Source organism: Lycorma delicatula, chromosome 8, assembly GCF_047948215.1.
Source record: "Lycorma delicatula isolate Av1 chromosome 8, ASM4794821v1, whole genome shotgun sequence".
NCBI classification, from domain to species: Eukaryota; Metazoa; Arthropoda; class Insecta; order Hemiptera; family Fulgoridae; genus Lycorma; species Lycorma delicatula.
Genome location: NC_134462.1, coordinates 14,278,889 through 14,298,773, shown reverse-complemented (window position 1 = coordinate 14,298,773; position 19,885 = coordinate 14,278,889). Strand labels below are relative to the sequence as shown.

Sequence of the window (19,885 nt, the reverse complement as noted above, 5' to 3'; positions counted from 1 at the left end):
CGGATCCGACCCATTCTCACCTACACCACATATCTACTTCAGCGACGTGAAACAGAATTAATATATAAACTAATACAAAATGCTGATAGGACGCCACAAAAAAATATGATGGATGTGATGTCCACCACAGTGCAATTGTGTAACTGTCCAATTAATTAAAGAATTAGAGGATCGTATCTCACCTTTCAATGAAATAAGTTTAAATAAATAAAGTGCAACAAAAAATGTATACATGTAATTTAATCGGCGTATTAGGAAGTCATGTGGTATCCACATCTGATTTTTTTTATAATAATAAAATTAAAAAACCAAGAATGGTTTCAGTTTATTCCTAACCCAATTTTTCTATTAATATCTGTGATTCCATTTCATTATAGAATTTTTTTTTTTTAATTTTAATGAAAATATTTTTTGGGCTACTTTTCTGCTTTTTAACGTAACTTGCATTAATATGGGTATGAAGTGTTCCAAAAATATTCCGTAATGTTAGTTGCCTAGTAAAATTATTTTCCTCATTGTCTTCTCAAAATTCCGGTATTTTTTGGATTATTGGTTTTCTAATTTTCGATTATTTTTCAAATAACAATCTGAGATAATGATTTGGAATTAAAATAAAACCATTCTTGTTGAAATTTTATTATTATTATGGTGCGAGTTTCTTAAGATTCAAATTTAGCGGCAAACGCGATACAATACTGTTCCAAATATCACCCCAGTGAATGGTAATAAAAAAAAATTACAATGCAAAAAAGAACGAATACGATTGGGTGGAATTCGTGCCTGATAATGATAAGAATTATTCTCACCTTATGATTGGTTAAAAAAGAAAGAATACGATTGGTTGTAATTTCGTGCCTGATAATGATAAGAATTACTCTCACCTTATGATTGGTTAAAAAAGAAAGAATTCGATTGGTTGGAATTCGTGCCTGATAATGATAAGAATTATTCTCACCTTATGATTGGTTAAAAAAGAAAGAATACGATTGGTTGTAATTTCGTGCCTGATAATGATAAGAATTATTCTCACCTTATGATTGGTTAAAAAAGAAAGAATACGAGAATGCAGTGTACGGCCGAGCATTGTCATGAAGAAAGACAATTCCTGATGACAACATTCCTCTCCGCTTATTCTTATTCACCCACCATATAGCCCGGATTTGGCTCCATCCGATTTTCACCTCTTTGCTCACATGAAACGCTGGCTAGGAGGATAACAGTTTGGCACAGACATCGATCTGCAGACCAGAGTAGAAACACGGCTGAAAACACAGGCGGCTCCGTTCTATGACGAGGGTATTGGAAAGTTGCTACCCGCTACGATAATTGTCTAAATCGGAGTGGCGACTATGTAGAGAAATAGCGTAATTATGTGAGTACTTGTTACAAATAATTTTTTTTTTATTTTCACTGTGGTTTTAATTTCGTGACCGATCGGACTTTGAAAAAAAATAACCGTCGTAATATACTTGTGACAGATATTTTTTACTTTCCATTATGTATATGTAAGGGTACTTTCCATTTGTATATGTAAGGGAAAGTACATAAAATTCTGCATATCAGTATTATTTTGTTGATCTTGAAATTTTGTAACCGCCCTCAAAAAAAAAAAAATGTTTTTCGAACATGGGACCGTTTGGTATAATATTATATATAATTTTAAAAAAAACAGCTTACAAAATTCCAGTTTAATTTCCTCGAGCGCTTTTGGCTACTTTTGACGAGTTGTTAAATGACGATTAATTGTTATATATATATATATCTATATTTCAATTGTGGTAGTTTTATAATTTTAATCATAATTATATTTCTCTTGAAGATGGCAGAATAGCCGAAAGCGCTCGAGGAAATTAAACTGGAATTTGGTAAACTGTTTTTTTTTTAATTATATATATATATATAAAAAAAAAATAGTTAATTTTAGCATTGAAAACTTCCTGAAGAATGTATGTAAATTTTTTCTTGATATCTCCAGACTAGATTGACCAATTTGAATGAAATTAGACACAATGATTTCTATGGGCTATTGATGCATTTAATTTTAGTCACAATTAGTCAAAGGGTAGGAAGATAAAAGATTTCATGGATTTGTGGCTTATAAAGCCACAAACGTAGGAAAGTATTAAAGATGAGGGAAAAAAATTAAAGTTGTCCTTGATGATTTACCTACTGAGGGACAAAAACAAGACAAACGACTTTTAAGACAAGCAAATGGGCTTTTATTCTGCCCCTTGGAAAATCAGAGTATCTTTTACCAGAATGGGAGCAGTATATTACTGGTATTCCTCCTTAAATAAAGCCCAAGATTCCTTAATATCGCCTTTTGTAGATATGGAAATATCCAAGCTTAACCGTTCAGCCAGATTCCCATTAGAAGGCCAGTATTACAAGAAATGATTAATTTTATTTTAAATACCCATTAAAGAATCTATTTTCTCAACTCGAATCACGCCTTTCGTCTGCACAGTTCTCAAGAACTGAATTCAAGAGATTACTTCATTAAAAGCGCCAGGAAAGAAGGATTTATTTTTCGACGGTAAGAATTTTTTAAAGAACATCCGTTTTCGTGTATCTTATCACATCGTGATTTATGATCTATCTGTCGGTATTATCTGATACCTGTCGTTTATTCAACCCCTATCATTCCTAATCATTAGTCGTAAATGATACGGATCATATAAACACTTAAGGTAGGACGATCATAAATTACGTATGCGGAAATGATATAGATACAACTGCTGACATCCTTTCATATCTCACGAGGAAATTTATATTATTGGATTTCAGCTTGGGTAGCTGATAATCATTAAAATAAAATATTTAATTTATATTTCTCCGTTTCATTTTTAATAAAATTGTGTATTTTTTAATCGGTTCTGAAATAAACAAAAAGTATCGTCTACAAATGTAATTAATTTAATGTTTTTAATAATATCTGAAGTTGGTTGTTCACGTAATTGTGGTATAATTGTTTATTTAACAGTAGATTATTGTTACATTGTTATCTAATCATATACTAAGTATTATAAAATACTTAGTGATGAATTTCTAACACCGTTTACGAGTACATAGTCGTTAAGAATATCGGTAACGTTTACTGAGCACTGGGTACTTAGATTTAAATTTTTTTATGAAATATTGAATAAATGTTTTGTATTTACGAGATCAGTGCATCGAACACGCATAAAAATATTGTTTGAAAAATAAATGTATTAAATAATCAAAAATCTGGTTGATATTTCCTGGGATGAAGAACGGGATTTCGGTTTTCTTTCAGTCATTGAGGTCTTTAGGAGGAATAAATTTTTCGAATATTAGTGTGTACGAGTAAAATTTTATTTAATTGTCAATGAATAATGTGAATTTTTACACTTTGCAGGCCGTTTGTAGATGAAAAAGACCAGTATTTTAATTTTTTCTGCTTATTACGGCATTTTTAAGGAAACATTTAGGATGAATTTACGCGGTTTGAAATTTACGGTGTCATGAGTTTTTTTTGTATAGATTAGGAGGGAGGCTTGAATTTTAACCGATTGGCAATTTAACCATTAGGCTGATTTTACTGATACCGGATAGAAAAAGGAATCCTAATCCGGTTAATCGGCAGCTTTCTCCCACTAGATTTCACCAAGGATTTACTGACCGTATCGTGAGTAAATATCTACCGAGGCATTTACATCAGTGGCATCCCAACCGAGGCCTAGCTTATTACTGTGAGTTGTAATCAGTTGGAGGCTCTGAAGACGACTCCCGGTCCATCCATCAGTACGACCCAAGACGACCCAAATCCATCAGTACTAGGAACGAGGGGTGGTGGTGTGACGACCGGAATCGTCACAAGGTGGGTGGGTGTCTTCCCCTATGGAGGTTGGGATGACCGTATCATGACCTGGCTGCCTTATCATGAACTTAACACTCTTATTTACAGCAATTGAGCCGAAGCTGGATGGAAGAAACAAAGATCAGAATAATCAGATTCCTACTTTTGCCAATCAACCCGACCGAAAATTATCGGACCGATAGGCAGATATCGTCAGCCGACTTCATACGTCTTTCGCGTAGTAAATGGATGAGAAAGTCGGAGCCTATCAGCCGCATTCCTGCTATAGCATCGTAATAGTTTTTAGATAATGGATTGAAAGGGGATTGCGCCTGGAGAATGATTGAAACAAACTACATTTCCGGTGAACGCCAACTTCCTTCAATCTGAGAAAAATACATCATCTTGCATCCATTCAAAAATTATTAATATCTTTTAAGGTAATATATATATAAGGGCCATTTCACAAGATTGGTCTATCAACAGGGGATGAAAGTTTAAAATGTGCATTATAAAGGAAAAATCCCCATAATTGTGTGGGAAGTTAAAAAAATATCCACCTTAATTTTAAATGTTTCAGCCAAACACCTCTGATTAAAAATTTAGTTTATTTCTAAATTAGGATTTAATATTTATCAGAGATCTTTTTTGAATAAGAATTTTTAATATTTATTACTATGATTATTCATTTTAGAACTGATATTTTAATTGATATTAATGTGTATAATATTTAGAGTATTTTTTTTCGGTGATTGATTTTCCAAATTGGTAAAACCTTTTTCGTATTTGACATTCCAAATGAAGATATTTGTTAAAAGATAAGTATACTTTTATTGTATCTAAAAATAAATAAAAATTAACTAATCTAGTCGTTAAAATATACTTTGAATTACATAGAATATTAGATTTCGATTACATAGCTATATTGTTTATATTGTGAAGAAAAACACAATTAAATCAAACAACGCTGTGATATTGTAATTAAATCTATAACCGTTATTTAGTTTCTCTGTTAATTGATTTAAGAGTGAAATCCGTTACCATTTAGAAAACGGAACTGTTGTTTATAAAATACGAGTATGTAAATATACAGTTCTTTAAACGTGAATATATATATATATATATATATATATATATATCTACTTCTATATTTGACTCCTTTAACAACGATGATCGACATTTAATCTTATTTGTCTAATTTGTTGGTGTTTCTCAATCTGGAGGTCACGAAATTAGCCTAAAACTTTACACGTAAACAATAATGAAATAATTTTATGAGAAAAAGTTCATTTATAATAAACATTTTACTTATATTTATAGTAGACATTTAAAAAACATAAATTAACGAGATGGTTGCGTTTGATTTTCATTTAAAAGTTTTCCCGTACTTGGCTGTACATTAGAAATATTCAAAAGCAAAGTTTTTTCAAGTGATAAAAGACGATTCCTTTACTTAGGTTTTAGTGCAACCATAGAAAAACCCTTTTCATAGAGGTAAGACGGGGCAAAAAGGATTAATATTTTCAATGCTTCTGTAACTAAATTTCACTTCGAAGAGCAAACCAAAACGAACCTAAATCTTCAGATGTGAATTGTAGTTGTAACGTTTTATCGTCAGCCATTTTGATGAACTGATCGGGAATCTCTGGTAACTTACCATTTGCAACAACGTTTTCATAAGTAATTTTAATCTTTCGGGAAATACTCCGCCAACTGAATTTATAGCTCAATTTGTTTGAGCTATGTAATGTATCTACATGCTATCCAAATGGTGGTGAATAATACTGTCTTCTTAATCAGAATCTTTTTCAGTATAATCGGAAATGAGTGGAAACACGTCAAAATTTTTGCTTTGAAAGCGAATAATTAAGGTATCAAACTTCATGAAAGCATGAACTTTGGCTGTCATTAATAAAATATTTTTATCACGTCCTTGTAAATTCGCATTCAAGTCGTTTAAATGCGAAAATATATCAACTAAGTAACCGAACAGCAACTTATAATCATTATTCTGTAAAAATATTGAGAGTGGCGTTTGATTATCCGGGAAAAATATTATTACCCACCGGGTTGGTCTAGTGGTGACCGCGTCTTCCCAAATCATCTGATTTGGAAGTTAAGAGTTCCAGCGTTCAAGTCTTGGTAAAGTCAGTTATTTTTACACGGATTTTGAATACTAGATCGTGGATACCGGTGTTCTTCGGTGGTTGGGTTTCAATTAACCACACATCTCAGGAATAATCGAACTGAGACTGTACAAGACTACATTTCATTTACACTCATATATATCATCCTCTGAAGTAATACCTGAATGGTATTCCCGGAGGCTAAACAAGAAAAAGAAAGGTAAAATATTATTAATACATCTCGCAATTTCAATATCCAACATTTTCCCCGCGATAACCGTCTGACTTCTGTATGGAAAACAAGGATTTTTTCTTTACGCTCATTTCATCGCGTAGTTTAGCAAACACCCTTTTCTGCAATGATCGATTTTCAATAAAATTAGCCACTTTTACAGCTTTACAAAGAATTTATTTGAGATTTTCCGACATTTTTTTTGTGGAAACAGCATGTCTCTGAAGGAAGCAGTACGTCCGTTCCGCTCTATAAGTCGATCTTTTATTTTTTCAGAAATTTACAGTTCTTTCCTGTTATCGCCCTTGCACCATCATCATATTCCAATACATTTTGTCCAATCTACGTTATAGATTTTAAAAGCTTCTTCGTAAAAAAGACATTGTCTTGCTGCATGACCAGGTATTGATTTGCTAAACAACATATTTTCCTTGATAGATCTGTCTCTGTCGCATTTATATCTCACAAAATACAACCAAAAAATATCTCATATTCATATTCATAAAATATTAATATTCATATCTCCCAAAATATCTCACAAGAACTGAGAAATGTTTGCCACATCTGTTGATTCATCAAATTGAAAACTAAAAAATTCACTTGAACTCGCTCGCTGAATTATCTGATTTGCAAACATCGGCAACCTTGTCATTGATTCGCCTTGATACTGTGTCGTTAGAAAGCAATTTTTTTCAGTTTTTTTACTTCTTCCACGCCTAATAAAACACTGACCATATCAATTGCAGCAGGCAATATGAGGTTTTCTGCGATTTTTTGGGGGTTGGACATCTTAGCTACTCTTCATACTACGAGATAAGATGCTTAAAGTGTACTTTTATCAGTTCGACTTGATTTACAAATAGAAGCTAGCTGATTTCTCAAAATATGTAATTCTCTTTCGAAAAATTCCAAGGGTTTGCTTTTATGATTCGGATGTTTAGTTCCAAATGTCGAATTAATTTTGATAGCTTCACGCTTTCTTCGCAGAGGACTTGAAAGCAAACGACGCACTGTTGCTTTGAATCCAATGAGGTAAAATCATGATTTAAATAATTGATTACTGATGTAGATGGCTCACCTCGTTTTTTCATAAATTTATCCATTTTTCATAAGAATCTATTTGAAAATTAAAAACACACCGTTTGACCACACACTAAAATAAAACCGAAATCTTTATTGTTAATATTATTTTCAATGAAAATACACTTTTAGAAACTGAAATAAAGGCACCCAGGCGCATGCTTCGCATTCGAAAGTAAACTGACGTTCTGCAATCCCTTACGCCTCTTTTTTACTGCTGAGAGCTCGACGTGTTCAAACGTATCTACCATACGTACATGTTCGAACATGGTGTTCTCACAGCGAATAGCAGACCAAATTACAAGAAGAAGATACACAAACTGGAAACTATAAATTGTTCATGTTCGTATACTTCATACATGCATGTTCATACCCGTCGCTATCAACGTAGCTAAATATTTTTAACTAGATTTCATTGGGTTGGAGTTGGGGGTTCGCGAAATATTAATTATATATATATTTTTTTTTTTTGGGGAGGTCGTGGAGTTTTTCATTTTCCTGTTTAGCCCACGATAATTACCTTTCAGATAATACTTCATAGGATGATATGTATAAGCGTAAATGAAGTGTAGTTTTGTACAGTCTCAGTTCGACCATTCCTGAGATGTGTGGTTAATTGAAACCCAACCACATAAGAACACCGGTATCCACGATCTAGTATTCAAATCCGTGTAAAAATAACTGACTTTACTAAGACTTGAACGCTGGAACTCTCGACTTCCAAGGGGGTCGTGGAGCTAAAAAGGTTAATAATCACTGGTCTGATTGTTCGATTCTACGTTTTGTTTAACTTCTGTATGTATGAATTCAGTTTAAATTAAACACATTGTTTGTAGTATCATTATGTTTGCTATCAACAAATAAATGTTTATCTATTAAATAATTACAAAAGATGTAAATGTTAATTGTTAATAAGATACGTTATTTAGTAGAATTTCGATGTTGCATAATTTTTTGTTATTGTTATTGTAATCAGTTGCAGTAGGTTTAATGTAATTATTATTAAGTTACTTGATCTTAGCTAATTTATTAGGTCTGTATTGCTTTAGACAGCGTTTCTTCATTAGCTCTCTCAACCCTCTCTTTCTCTCTCTCTCTCACTCTCTCTCTTCCTCTTTTTCTTGGCTTCCCTCACATTATCATATTTTCACATTCTATCTTTGTTATTATTGTCTCATTGTGCGCGCGCAGTTACAGTTATACTCTGTATGTGTGTACAATCTTGTTATCATTATTTAATAAAACGACCGTCATTAATTACACTTAACATTATCATTTTTATTAATAATGATAATGATTTGTTGCATAACAATTTTATCAGTAAAAATAATAAAAAATGTTCATAAATTATGGTTTTAAATATATTTTGCATCGTACACTATACTACTTTACTAGTATGTAGTATGTGTAACGATAAAAATTTAATAGACTTTTTTTAACTCTTTTAATAGCTAATACAAGAGAAGTAAACTAATAAAATAATCATTAAACTCCTACTCGGAGAAACTATTATTTGTTTATGAAAAGAAACAAACTTAATAAATAGATGGAAATTTTTAACTTCAATGGAAGTATTGTGATCGTGAAAAATTTCGGTTTTCAGATTTCAATGAAATATCTATTTTGACCATCCCTGAATCCATCTTGACTAGTTTCAGCGTGACGTCTGTACGTACTTATATATCTCACTCGTATAACTAAAAAACGATTAGCCGCAGGATGTTGAAATTTTGGATTTAGGACTGTTGTAACATCTAGTTATGCACTTCCGTTTTTGATTGCAATCGACTGAACCAAAAGTGTCCAAAAAATCCCAAAATATATTGGTTCCAGAGTTATAGCCAAATAAAATTTTAATTAATGAAATATATGGATCTTACAAGGGGAAGGGCATATCGGTTCGAATCAGACTTCATCTCCTTTTATTTTTATTTTTATTTTTTAATATATTGATAATTATTAACCTCTGATTATAAAAAAAAATTATGATTAATAATATTTCAATAATAACAATAAAAAAAAAGAAAAAATATCAGAAGTTATTAACGAAATAGAATTTTATATACTTTTCATTAAAAAAAATGTGTGTATGTCATTTAATAGACGTATAAGGAAGTCATGTGTCCAATCAAATATTTTTGTTTGAATTATCACCAAATTTGTACCATACTTTAAATTACAAAAAATACGTAATAAGTTATTAAAATTTCAGTTTTATAATTATGTTTTATACATATATATATATATATATATATATATATATTAATTATTTATTAGGCTCTATTTATTTTTAATTTGACGCCGACTTTATAAAAAATCGAAATATAAAGAATAATTAAAACACAACAAAATCTTTGTTTACAGGATAGTCTGACCTGGTTGAATTTTTTTCTGTTGTGCGGCATTGTTATTTAATTTGATCTCAATCGGTCTAGTTGGCAAGGAGTTACAGGGCTCATAACGTCCGGGATCTCAAAATTTTATTTACTCAAAGCACAGGTAATTTTTTTTAATTTTAATATCTCCTAAGTATCTAACCTACTTTTTTTTATGGTGTTTGGTCTTATTCATTTTATCTTAATTTTTATTTATCATTTTATCTTCATCCTACTTATCTTATTCTTATAAAGGAATCATAATTTTAAAAAAGGTTTTTCTTTTTTGTCGTTTCTGGATTCAGGTCTAATTATATTGCTGTATTAATTATGTGATTCTGTTACATTACTGTCACTAGTTTATTGGATAATAAGACTAATTATTTTGGTTTTTTTTTGCGTTTTTATATGTACATAAATTTCAAATAAGAATTGTTTAAAATTTTATTGGTTTTAAACCAATTCTTGTTGCTTGAAATTTTTTACTAAACTTCATGGACAGTGGGTAAAGTATAAGAAATATCCTTCTGAGTTAGAGGAAAGGAACGCCTTTTTTTTTAATTTTAAAAAGTTTACTTTGAAATGTAAAATTAAAAATAGTTTACCAAAAGAGGGAACAAGTTAATTTTTTTGCACATTTCCTTCTCTTTTTTTTAAGTGAATCGTGGTCGAAAATAAACTAAAAATGTATTTTTTAGGATTAGGCGGCCAACTGGTGAATATTTCATTTGAATAAACATTTAAGATTTGAATCGTGTAAATTGCTATGTTTAGGTAAACACTATCCGTACTTAATTTTCTTAAAACAGATTACGCTGTTCATATGTAATCCCGTATAAAGATTGGAAAAGAAGCAAATCTAGATAATCTAAATTGATATAGATAAATCGTTTGAAACAAATGCTCTTTTAGTTAAGTATATTACAAAATGAAAATAAAACGGTCCGTTAGTTGCAAAATTGGTAAATCATTATTATTTACATATGTAACTTTATATATAAATATATATAGGTCAGGTTTTTTTATGTCTTTTAGTCAAGTAATCGGAGTCAGGTGCAGCCTGACGCTATGCACATTTATTATCAGTAGCTATGGCTGTGTTGGTTGAATTACTATGCCGTACACCTCCCCTCGCACTCTTAAAAAAATTTTAATTCAAAAATCACAAAGTGGTTTTTAGATATTTATCTGAAGAATATCTGCAAGACCAAATCGAGGCGTTTACTACAGTCGGAAATGTGGAAAATTTGTAATCAAGTTTTTTTACCTAGTCGAATTTCAAAAAATCTGAAAATAAGGTTTTAGATATTACATGAAGATTACATACACCAAAAATCAAGTTGATGTATTCATTTTTACCGAGAAATTAAAAACAAATAACCGGGTTTAAAAAAAATTCAAATTTTTTTTTTAACTCTTTAAACTTGGAATTTAAAAATGTAAAAATTATTTTTTAGATATTTACACCAGCATTACATACACCGAAGTATGTAATGATGTTACAAAAAAAAAAAAAAAAAAATGAAGCTGATGATTTCATTTGTTATACAGGAATTAAAAAAAAAATACTAGAGTTTAAAATAAAATCAAAAATCCATTTTTTAACCTTTAAACTCAGAATTTCAAAAAATCTAAAAATTGGTTTTTAGATATTCACGTGAAGATTACTCACCCGAAAAATCTAGTTTATATCTTTATTTGTTACTGAGAAATTCTAAAAATAGTAAATTTCATTGTTACTCCGTTTTAACTCTTTAAACTAAGAATTTCAAAACCTCTTTTCTTAGTGTCACCTTACACCGTAAGAATGTCAATCGTCTTATGTAGTTTTTACTGGTGATTATGAATCACTCACCACACACACACACACACACACACACACACACACACACACACACACATATATATATATATATATATATATATATATATATATATATATATATTGATTTAGATCTCATAGATAGCGTTCTTTTTGAAAAAGTACGTCTCGTCCAAATTAAGTCATTGGTAAAATAAAATTTACTATTAAATTTTTGATATCTCAAGAACGATTTACTTTATAAAAATTTAATCCAAAATTTGTTCATAAGATTTTTATTATATTTATTATTAATTCTATTTACTTATTTATATTTTTTTTATTATTAATGTTATTTCACCGATATCCGTGATGGAATGGTGACATATCAGCTTTTCATCCGGAAGGTCCTGAATTCGAATCCCGGTCAGACATGGAATTTTTTCATGCTCTATAAAAATGTCCATTCCATCTCTCCACTGAAAGCTTCGAACTTATTTGGTGAATTAATGACCAACCAAAAAAAAAAGAAGAAAATAAAGTATCGTATAAAATAATCGTGATAAAGATTTGACAATAAAGTTGAAATACTTTCCTAGCATTGGTTATTTGTTTTTATACAGTGGGAAAAATAATTATAGATTAAAAACGTTACCTAATATTTCTTGATTGGTGTAGGGGTAACTTAAGATGAAGTTTTATTGTAAAATTATCGTTATATACGTTTAAAGAAACAAAATAAAAAAAATTAATTCAAAAATGGGCATTTTTTTATTTTTTCTGTTCTTTCACCTCCAAAATCAACTTTCATGAGAATTTTTTATTTATTTTTCTACCTTTAACATGATAAATGGAAATAACTAAAAATATTCCATTAAAAAATGGACAACTAATAAAAAGTTACCTAAGATTTATTTTTTGGTGGAGGGGGTGAATTATGATGAAATTTTATTGTAATATTATTATTAAAAATCTATTATTATTTAAACTTTTAATATTATTAAAAGTAACATTAGTAGTAATTATTAATAATATTAAAATTTTAAATTAACCCAAAAAAGTATTGAAAATTTCAAAAAATCTATATTTTTAAACTTTGGTTTGCTCTCCCACCCCTAATTTTGTCCTCAAAGTATTTTTTGGGATTGCTCGCACTACTGTTGTGGCTAGTAATATATTTAATAAAATTCGGTTAAAAAACACGCAATAAATTAAAATATACCCGTTTTATAGACTTTTTGGGAAGGGGAGAATTTGGGGACAAGATTGTTGAAAAATGGTAAGATAAGAATCCACACATGTAATGAGCTTAATATAAAATGTTTGTTTGCAAAATTTTTGAGAGAATTAATTCTCAAATCCCCCACCCCCTGAAGACACTACTTGTTTTGATGACAGTTTAATTTCTTTTAAATACAAATTTTATTTAAAATATATATCAGTGTATAAAAAAAAAACGCTCCTCGTTTGAAAAACCCCGTTCGGAAGAAACCTGATAGTAAAAGAATCTTGCGTTTTGGTTTAGTAAGAAAAGAGAAATGATGTAATGATTGCAATCGAGTTTAAGCTTAAATTCTCTCTGGCATTCTCTAAATAATTTTCTTTTGAATATAATTATTCTAAAATGATTATTTTATTAACCGAATGATATCAAATCATTTTATTTATGTTAAATCCAGTAACCATAACAGTTGTACGCGAAATAAATGTAAAAAATGACTTAAAAGTCGTATAAGAATAATAATCATCTCAGACTTACTAGGACTTTTGGCAAGTAAAATGGTTTCCCATTACCTATTTCACTTAACCGAACATATGTTCGCATAATATAATATATGTCCAAACCACTGAAATGTACTCGTAGACGATATTGAAGCGTACAAGCGCCACTTTCATTCTTTTCTACACCACGGTGAATGTACATCATTACGCACAGAGAAAATATTTATTAATATTTATAAAATCTATCAATAAAATTAAATTCCTATTTTATTATCATTGCTAATTATGGGTTTTCAACGTTGGGTTATAAAAATAAATATACTTTCAAATCTTTTACAAGACAACGTAATTTTTTGCATAAGATTATTTCACTTAAGTTACTTGGGAAGATTCAATACGAGACCATTATGGAAACTTCATTTACAAAATTTAAAAAAAAATCGTCAAAATCAGTCAATCTGGTAAACATATATTAAAATTACATTTAAAAATTAATGGTTGAAGCAGAAAACCTGTTTTTTTTTTTTTTAAAGCTGGTGAAAATTTTACAAAATATATATTGCTTTGTATAATTAATACTTCATCAATAAATAAATTCATTGTTTTAATTAGCGCGTTCGTATATCAAATCTAAACGTTGACTTATTTGTTATCTAACAAACCGATTTTCTCAGCTTTTTTTTTCTCTGGTGAGGGGAGGAATCCCATTTACGGACAAAGTGTTGGGCTCGCTAACAGGTTCCGCAAGACGTTGTTAAAGTCCGTATGTAACCTGCGCCCTACCAACTAAACCTACAACTTACCAACTCCCCTGCCGAGGCACGACTAAATTCTCAAATTTAGTTCCCAGTGACGTAGCTATGACAATTCATAAACAAGTTACGAGATGTATTTTTAAAATAAGGTCTGTTTTGAAATAAAAATAAAACAGATAAAAATGAACAAATTTTGTTTCTTACTTATAAAAACTACATTTATTTATTAATTTTCTACATCGCTGCCTTCAACTTCTACATGTTTTTCATACCGTTTCCATTACCTTCATCAAGAAAGTTTTTGTCAAATCTTTTTGATGCAAGCCGATATTTAAAGTGAAGAAAAAGAAAATAATAGCCGAGAACTAAGTTAGGATTGTAATCCTATATATAGTATTAAATCGTGCACCCAGACGATTGAAGATTTTCCAGTCGCCTCATTGTTTGATTTTTCGTGTATGGCTGGGCATTGTCATGCAAAAACAAAACCTGTGAAAAGAATACGCACGCCGTTTATTTTTTTTATAGTTCCTGTTAGATTTTTTAACGTTTCGCCATACGTATCGGCATTCAAAGTAATTCCGCGATCACTAAATTTGACAAATAAGACTGTCCAAAAATATAGTAGCCGTAATCTTCTTTACCGAACGTTCCCGTTTCAATTTTGAACTAGTAGTTATTAATACCGCCATCGCATCGACTGCTGCTTTATCTCGACGTTCGATTAAGAAATCTAGGTTTCATCTCCGGCACTAATACGATCAAACAATTAATCATCTTTATTTTCTCAACGCCACAAAAATTCACCCGCTGCAGCCAGATGTTTTTGTTTATATATATCGGTTAAAATCTTCGGCACGCAATTATTTATATCCCGATTATGTTCAATCAAAACTTCATAAATGAAAGATTGTGAAACATCAAAGATGATGCTGACACCGTAAAGCGCCGGTTTTTTCGTCAAGTTTTTCAATTAAATCATCCGTCATTACTACGCCCGGCCGCTACGTTATTCATCATGAAAGTTCGTTCGTACGTTCGTCTTTGTCGAAATTAACGGCTCTACCGTTTTAATTTAGCGTTACTTATAATATTCGGCCCGTAAAGTCATAAATTTAACCATTAATTTCAGCCTTAGAATTGTTTTTTACGAACGAAAATCTGTTTACTTTTTCTACTTCAAACTTAGTGGAATCATGAATTGTAGAATTTATTATAATTGGATGAATGTAAACTAATAACAAAAAACTAAGCTATTGTTGCTAACAGCTGACTATTGATTAAAATAACCGAGTTACGCAAGCGCCATCTGTTTGCACCGCGTATATAGGCGGCAAATTCAAAACGGACCTTACTTTAAAAACATGCATCGTATAATTAGAGGGAATTATGAGTAGAGGGCTTAATGGCTTTTTAATCATCAAACTGCCATTATTTTCTCTATTACTCGTTAGAATATTACCGCTGGCATACTGAGTGTTGTATACGTTTAATACTATCAGATATCACTGTAAAATAAAAATGTGTTATTTCTTACAAAAGTGGTAGATTTATTTTTTATGTTATCTTCCCCAATCTTTATTATGGTTGTGATGCATGTAATACATCTGAAGTATCAGCGGCACCAATCTAGATTGCTACTTTCTGTGAAAGATTTTTATTATTCAGCCAATCTCTGTAATGCACAAGATTGTGATAATTGTAGGACTGAACATTATACTATTTTAGAAAAAATAATTACACATCGAATTATTGAGAAGAAAATATATTTTTTATTCAATGAAATTTGAGTAGCTACAGTAGAATGGCATGAGGGGAAATGTATTAAAACGGTTGAAATCATCTTTAATAATAATACATAGTGTGTCCCACGATGAAACAGAGAAATTTTCGTGTTCTGCTGCTGAAAATAATAAAATAAGTTTATATAAACGTAGGTCTGGAAACGCTTTGTTTTTGAGGTACAGCTAGAGGAAGATTTCACCCGGATTTCAGCTCTTTTAATAAAATGAAGCCCAACTATAATTTTTTGGACAAAAATTAAGGTGTAAAGTTGTGGTTTCGTATGTAATTTAAGCTGAGAAATAGGATAAACAGGTCCCAGATCTGTAATTCCAGTGGTATTTAAGATACCAGACATAAAACACAAAGTTCGGTGTCGAAAAACACGTTTTGTTTTAGGTTTGTAGTACAATAACCTTGTTAATTGACTAATATATGCGGAAACTTTAGTATCAAAATTTGTAGAGAGAATTCTGAGAAAATTAATGTAAAAACAGCCGATAAAAAGTAAATATAAACGTATAAAATCGGTCTTTTATTGAAGCAAAACAGATGAAAAACATAGAAAATCGTATTATTCTTTCTGTAGCTAATAATCATTCTTTATAAACATTTTTCCATGTATCAGCATTTACGAACGAAGAGGTCATTTCCAACGTTTTCATTTTCTTTTGAACACCAGGTAAATCGTAGGGTTAATGATGAAATTCGTGTGATTCAGCATATTCAGCGTAGCCCAGGCACTAGCACTAGGTAAATTTCTTGTCGCACTGGATGGTCAAAAAACAAAGTGTGGCGCATTCTAAGGAAAGAAAATCTTTATCCTTTCCGCCTTCAGAAGGATCAAAATTTGCGGCCAAAAGTTTACCCTCAGCGATTACACTTCCGTCATTGGCTTCTATAAAACGCTGATAAAGTAAATTCATTTTACTAATGAAGCTACTTTTACGAGAATCGGAGTCTTCAATTCTAAAAATAGTAATTTATGGAGAGGAGACAATTCACAAGGTACTGTGGAAACTTATTTCCTACATAGATTTCACATTAATGTTTGGTGTGAAATAATTTATTACAAAATTCTGACCCAATTTGTTTTAAATGAAAACCTTACGAGAGATGCATACGTTCATTCTTGAAAAATAATTTGCTGGCTCATTTGGTAGATGTAATGGGTGTTTTTTTTTTTTAGAGTGATAACACTTAAAATTGAAATAAAACACGTAAAAAGGTAAGTTTAAAGCCAATTTTGTTTTTATCTGAAAGATAACTTTCTGGCATTTAATATATTAAAATAATTTCCGACATATGTCCACCACGATTAGCTTTTATGAATCGGATTCGATCAGTCCAATTTTGAACCACTTTTTCATGTAATTGGTGACGTATTTCGTTAATAGTACAAGTTATATTTGCTTTCAAAGCGTCAGTTGTTGCTGGTTTATCAGCATAAACCAGAGACTTTACGTATCCCCAAAGAAAATAATCCAATGGTGTTAGGTCACACGGTCTTGGAAGCAAATTCACTGGACCATTTCGTGAAATAATTTTGTCGCTAAATTGTTGTTTCAATAAATCGATTGTTTCGGTAGCAGTATGACGTGTGGCACCATCCTGTTGAAACCAAAACTGTTGCAGGTCGATGTCATGCAAATTTGAAACAAATAATCCTGATCATTCATCTGTAACGATCACCATTGACAGTAACATGGGCTCCGGCCTCATTTTTAAAGAAATAAGGACCGACGATGCCTCCAGCATGTAATCCACATCTTACAATTCATTTTTCAGGATGCAGTGGAGACTTGTAAATTTCCTGAGGATTGGTCTTACTCCATGTATGGTAATTGTGCTTGTTGACATTACCATTTAACCAGAAATAAACTTCGTCATTAAACAAAATTTTTCGATAAAAAAAAAGTGGATCCGTTTCCAATTGATTCAGGCATCATTCACCAAACAAACGACGCTTATTGTGGTCTTGCGGTTTCAGTTCTTGCACCAATTGCATCTTGTATGGATGAATATGAAGATCTTTACGTAAAATTTTCCATGTAGTGGATGGACAAAGTTCAAGTGGTTGAGAACGGCAACGAATAGACACATTCGGATCTTCTTCAACACTATCACTGACAGTACCAATATTTTCGTCTGTACGTACAGATCTTTGTCTTGTTGGTTTTTCATTGAATTGAGTAAACTTTTTTCGAAATTTATCAATAGTTCGACGAATAAGTTGCTGTGATGGGGATTATGTGCACCATATAAATTACAAAGTGTTCTATACGTTTGGTGAACAGAACATTGGTTTTGGAAATATATTTTCACAATTTATAAACGTTGTTGCGGCGTTGTAATTTGATTGGTTGGTTTTTCCATAATCATTTGCCAGAGTTCACTAATCTGAAATGACAAAACAGATGACAGGTATATCTTTCAAAAGTTCCATCATTCTAAAAAAAACATCCGTTACCTTTGCAGACTATATTGCAAATGATTTTCCAGCACAATGGTGCAACGCCACATTTTTCTTTAGTTGCTATAAATCACTTGAATGCTGATTTCATAAACTGGGTTGAACGCGGGGGACCTAATCGATTTGCCACCACTATCACCTGACTTAACCCTACTTCATTTGGGGCAATATGAAAACGATAGTATAAAAAAAAGGTTAATACTGAAGAAGAATTAAAATACGAAATACTGCTTAATTTATACAAAACTGTCCTGAGAAGATACGGAAAGCCACCGGAAATATTTTACGTCGGGCAGAGTGCTGTGTTCATTGTGAAGAAGGGAATTTCAAACAGTTACTGTAAATGAAGTTTGTTGTTCTGTTACCATTTGTCGTTTCGTGTAATTTATTTTTTTGTTTTGTTGTATTAAGAATAATGTTTATTAGATACAGAAAGAATAATACGATTTTCTGTTCAATTTTCGTCTGTTTTGCTTCAATAAAAAAATATTTAAAAAAATTTTTATTACTTTTTATTGGCTGTATTTATATTAATTCTCTCAGAATTAAGTTCTCTACACGTTTTATTACTAAATTTTCTGCATTTATTAGCCATTTAACAAAACTATTGTACTACATATGTAATCAAAGCGTGTTTTTCGACACCGAATTTTGTGTTTTGCATCGGGTATCTTATATACCACTGATATTCCACTAATCGTAGATAAAAAAAGTTGTATACTTTTAATTGCTGATCATTTATATACCACTGGAGTTACAGTTCTGGGACCTGTTTTATCCTATTTCCTAGCTCAAATTACATAATAAACCATTAACTTTACTCCTTAATTTGGATCCCAAAGATTATAGTAGGACCTTTTTATTAGAAGAGCTGAAATCCGGGCGAAATCTTTCTCTAGCTGTAACTCGAAAACAACGCGTTTCCAGGCCTATGTTGATGTGAATTTTTTTCATTATTTTCACCAGAACATGTCCTGAAAGTTTCTGGTTTCTTTGTGGGACTTTCTGTACATAAATTTTTCGAAGTGTAAGCATATTATAAAAGTTATAAAAGTGTTAAATTTTCTTTAAATGTAAAAAGAATTACATGGTGTTCCTCAGGTGTCCATCCTAGGTCCATTACGCTTTATACTATTTATTTGTTTTTATCAATGGCTTAACAACGATGTATCAGTTTCTCTTGTTCATTTCATCGACGAAGCGATTTATTTGGGGATAGAAAGATTTCAACGTATTGGTATTAACTCTGTTTAGAATGACTTGGGAGCCTGGTTGTTTTTTTTTATTTTTTTTAATGGTCTAAATTAACAAATATTTAAAAAAAATCATGTTTCATTAATTTCAGGATTTAATCCGGTACGAAGAATGATTTAACGTGCGTATTTTCTAAATAATAATTATCTCTTCTCAACTGAATCATTTAGCTTCCTTTGTACATATCTATTCTAAACGTTGTTAGAACATGTATACTTTTAACTTTGTTAAAGGTAAAGACATATGTCTGAGTAGAAAGTTTGTTTGATTAGATTCGATATCTTTCCGGTGTTTTGTATGTAATCTTTGGAATTAATATTATTATTGTGTGAGAAATTACCGTTTTCTAATTCCGAGCCTGATCTAGGTATAATTATTGCGTTCAAAGAATTTTTTAAAACGGCCCAATATAAGACAAAATCGCTCGAATATTCTTTAGTGTCTTCAAAAAATGTATATAATAAA

The 19,885-nt window shown here is 30.8% G+C and overlaps 1 protein-coding gene across 3 annotated transcripts in view; it reads left to right on the top strand.

Moving 5' to 3' along the window:
• Positions 1–19,885, top strand: part of MEP-1 (zinc finger protein MEP-1) — a 195,546-nt gene that overhangs the window by 50,438 nt on the left and 125,223 nt on the right. For 2 of the 3 annotated variants that reach the window (XM_075373124.1, XM_075373125.1), the window contains exon 2: positions 9,623–9,757. The exons of the other annotated variant lie outside the window; for it this stretch is intronic. The gene's annotated coding sequence lies outside the window, so the exon portion shown is untranslated. The remainder of the gene's footprint in view (positions 1–9,622; positions 9,758–19,885) is intronic. 3 annotated transcript variants of the gene reach the window in all.